Source organism: Leptopilina heterotoma, unplaced genomic scaffold (assembly GCF_015476425.1).
Source record: "Leptopilina heterotoma isolate Lh14 unplaced genomic scaffold, ASM1547642v1 Lhet_304, whole genome shotgun sequence".
Classification (NCBI taxonomy): Eukaryota; Metazoa; Arthropoda; class Insecta; order Hymenoptera; family Figitidae; genus Leptopilina; species Leptopilina heterotoma.
Genome location: NW_025111008.1, coordinates 339,719 through 344,234, shown reverse-complemented (window position 1 = coordinate 344,234; position 4,516 = coordinate 339,719).

The following is a 4,516-nucleotide window of genomic DNA, read 5'->3' as shown; positions in this document are numbered from 1 at the left end:
CCAGCAACTCCAAAAACCCACGAGTAACGTGTTTCAATCAGGTTTGAGATATTTTGACAAATTCGTCCGCCATTCTGGATCCGGCATATTGAATTTTTTTAATCTAACGTCAGATTCGTCATTATCGAACCCAAAAACCGCAGAGTAACAAATTTCAAGCGAATCCGATTAATTCTTAAAAAAGTCATCTGTCATATTGGATCCGCCATTTTGAATTTTGAAAATCTGATATCAAATTCGTAACCAGCGACCCCGATAACCCCCGAGTAACGAGTTTCAAGCGAATCCGATCAATTTTTTAAAAAGTCATCCGCCATATTGGATCCGCCATTTTGAATTTTGGCAAATGGACATCAGATTCGTAATCAGCGACCACGAAAACCCCTGAGCAACAAATTTCAATCAGATTTGAGCAATTTTGAAAAAGTTTGTCATCTTACGTAAAATAAGAAAAAATTTTTGTCCTTCAAGCGCCATTTTAAATTCAAAATCGAAAAAAATAAAATTTAGAAATGAATATTTTTCAAGTACAACTATCGGGAACACGTTTTTGATACTTTTTGTTCTATTTGAAAAGCGTTAAGACACAGAAAAAAATTCTTTTGAAAAAAATTACATTAAAAAAACTAGACTTTTTTTAGTATTTTTGAAAAAACAAGGGTTAAATATCATTTTTTGAAAATTTTGACCACACCATTCGAAAGAGCGACCCCAAAAATAGTAGGGTATGGACTTTTAAAAACTTTTATGGCTTTTTTCTACTAATTGTAAGAGATTGAATTTCATGTTGAAAAGTAGCACATCTCGTCGTTAAAGGGTTTTGTCAATGGCTCTTTTTATTTATTGAATACTTATTGAAAAAATTACTTTTATTTTTTACAATTGGTTATGCATACTTTAGAAGGTGTTTTTTAAAGTCTTAAAGAGTTAAAAAATACAATAATTTTTTTTAAATTATAAAGTGTAGTAGTACCTTAAGTAAATAATAAAATAACTGATTTTATTAATTATTTAAATTCCATTTTTAATTAAATATTATTTTCACTTAAAATAAAAAAATATTTCTAAAATGTACTAATAAAGTAACAATTTCATTGAATATTCACTTTATTTAATGGAGAAATTGAAAAAAAACATTTGTTACGGGAAATAATTTCTACTTTCAATGAATGTTGAAAAACAGATGAAGGTAGAAACATAAATCTAGGTACTAATTGTGTTTGAGATGATGATACTAACAGATCTAATAAAATCTCCAAGGTGGTTTTTTTTAAAATTAAAGATGAAATAAAGAGGAAAATTATTAAAAAAGAAAAAAAGGGTCGAATTCGCAAAAAAATTGAATAGAAATTTTCTTTTCTTTTTTTTCTATATAAATAATAAACTTACATTTCCCCTTTATAATTTTCTGAAAAAATTTGTAGTTGATTCATCATAATCGGTTGAAATTTGCCCGAGATATAAAAGAATGAAGAAAATGTAGCTTCAAAGTTTAAGTAGTATATCTTCCTTTTGCTGACTAATTTCTCTCATAGTATACTATTATTTCACGACGTTTTAATAAAATCTACGAACTACTTGCAGATTTTTATATTTCTGACGTGGACTCACCCTTAAACAATAATTTTTTATTGTTAAAAAAACATGCTAGGAACATTATGGAATTTACTAGAAAAATTATTTTCTCAAAATTTGAATATTCCTTAATAAGTGATTAAAGGCCGTAGCAGTATAAGCATGTAAAAAGTGCCCCCTTCTGGCAGAACCGATTTTCATGAAAAAAATTTTTTGTACAATATAATATGAACAGTTGATAAAAAAAATTGTCGACCATATTCTTACAAAAAAGTCAGTAAAAAATCAACAAAAACAATTTTTTTTAAACACATTTTTTTTTGTCGAAAATTTTTTTGCACCACCGACATTAGCCTGGCCACGATTTGTTAAGACATTTTTTAATCTTGTGATATCATTGTGCGCCGGGCAGAAAAAGTTTCCTTTTTACCTAAAGAAACAAATACGAAAATACTTAAGTTGATCTATAAATAACTAATAGACCCAAAAACTTAATAATATTAAAGAAAAAGAGATTTTATTGACATTTTGAATTTTAATATTAATTTCATATAGTTTTGAATATCTCGGACCATTTTTTATGGATTTTTATAAAGTTTACACATTTTTCAGGTAAAAATGTGTACTTTAAAATAAAAATAATGTTAATAAAAAATTAGTTTTTAAATAAAATAATTTTTTTAATTTTTTTTATTATTTACTGCTCTCTGTAAAAATGTAAAAAAATATGTAATTAACATATTTGGAATCCTTATGATTTCACCTTTAATTTAATAAAACAAAATTGATGAAGACTCATCTGGTTCCGGAGATAATGAAGTTTTTGTAAAAAAAGACTAGCTGCAGCAACAAGGTGAGCTTCAAATAAAAACCCAAAAGTTCTTGCCCATCCAATTTTTTTGGTATCGTTTCAGTAAAGCCATACAATAATTTTAAGGTACTACTACACTTTAGAAGGCTCTTAAAAGACCAAATTTTAAAAAAAAATTTCTTAGGTCTTTTATTATAAATATTTAAAAAACTTTTTTGCCTATATTAGTACATATTTGGAGAATAAAAATAATGGTTTGTTTTTAATTTTTATTTAATATCATAATCTGCAGACAGCATTCAGATCGAAACTCCAAAAAGTTAGTTGTCCAATTTCGGACAGTTTATCTCAATATTGATAAATCGGAAACAAAAAATCCAAATTGCTTTTTTAAAAAGGAAGGTGTCTTGCATAGAAATCTACCATTAATAATGAAAAATCGACTAAAATAAAAAGATAGCAGATGTTTCAATAATTTGTTTAAAAATACACTATGTTTTTCAGTATTTTTCTAGTCTGCAAAAATGTTTTTTTTTTAAATTTTTTGACCATTTTCTAGTAAATTCTCACACAGGACATGCTAACAAACAAAACGAGTTATCATTTATTAAAATCGGTTTAGTAGATTCAGAGATAAACTGTCCGCAATTTGAGAAAACGTTATTTTGAGAAAAACGCGTCTAAACTTATATGTATCGTTAGAGGCCATCCATAAATTACCTAAAATTCTTTTGCAAATTGAAACCCCACAATTTTTTTATTTCAGACACTGTTACATACATTAGCACCAATGTTTCTACTGGTCGTAACAAAAAGCTGGACCCCACCATCCCCTTAAAGACTTACTAACCTTAAGACAAAAAAGAAAAAATCGGCATATGAAACTTTGAATAATCTCAGTTTTTCGATTTTTCTTATTTCGGATATTTGAAAAATCTTCATTTGTTAGTGAATTGGACAAATTCTACAAAAATTAAGTAGAAACAGACAAAACTTCGATAATATAGAAGAATTTAACTACAAACATCAAAATTTCAAATGGTTCTGCAGATTTTCGGTATAACTGGATACGAATTCTATGTCAGATTTCCAAATTTAAAATAGCGGATCGTATATGGCAGACAATTTGGTAAATCTCACATCGTATTCACATTTAGTTGTACCGAAAATACGCAGAAGAAGAAAAAAAACTGGTCTTTTGCACATTTAAGTTAAAATACCTCGAAAACCTGACGTACAGGGTCTTTTATGACGTTGGATTCGGAATTATCACGTTAAAAACCTTCGGAAAAGTATTGTTTGATTCTTGTTTAGTAAATACTGTCGGCCTGTGGTACAAACGGTTCCTAAATTTTTTAAAAATTTCTGTGCTTTTTACTATAGAAAATCTTTGTCGATGCTTAAAAAAAATTCGAATCCTCTGGCTGCTACTTTTGAAAAATTGTTTTTCCATAGAATTTCGTGAAATTTTGAGAAAATATCTCTACGGGTGCCCTTTAAATGTGTTAAAAATTTCAAAACCCTTTGCGATGCTAAATTTCGAGATATTCAAGTTCAAACTTTAACTTGTACATGCAATTATGTTAAAAATAAAAGATGTCAACCACAATATCTCGTTTTTTGACATGGCAAAGAGTTAAGGTAAGCAGGTCTAAAAGTTCGACTCGGGCTAACCGACATTTTTTTCTATAAAATAATTGTCATTTCAAAAGTATCATATATTAGTTATACATATATTAGTTCAATAGATGATTGAAAGGGTATAATTAATAATATATCCCTATTTATTGTAAATATTGATTTTTTAGCCAACTTTTCAAAAAAATTTACAAAAAATGTTGCTGTCACTGCTGACATTCGCCAAACTATTCCCGTTTGCCCAAGGTACACCACGAGAAGTTTGTCAGTCAGATTATTTAACCTTATACTATTTACAAGATTTTTATATAATTTACACTATTTACAGTAATATTTATTTACAAATTGTAAATACTAGTCTCTAAATCTAAAAAAGCGTTAAGTATTTAACACTGATTCCAATTAGCGTATATATTCTCTGAATTATTAAAATTTCACTGATTCTCAGCGTCTATGTAATCATTGTTATATATAACAATTTCGCTGGAAAAT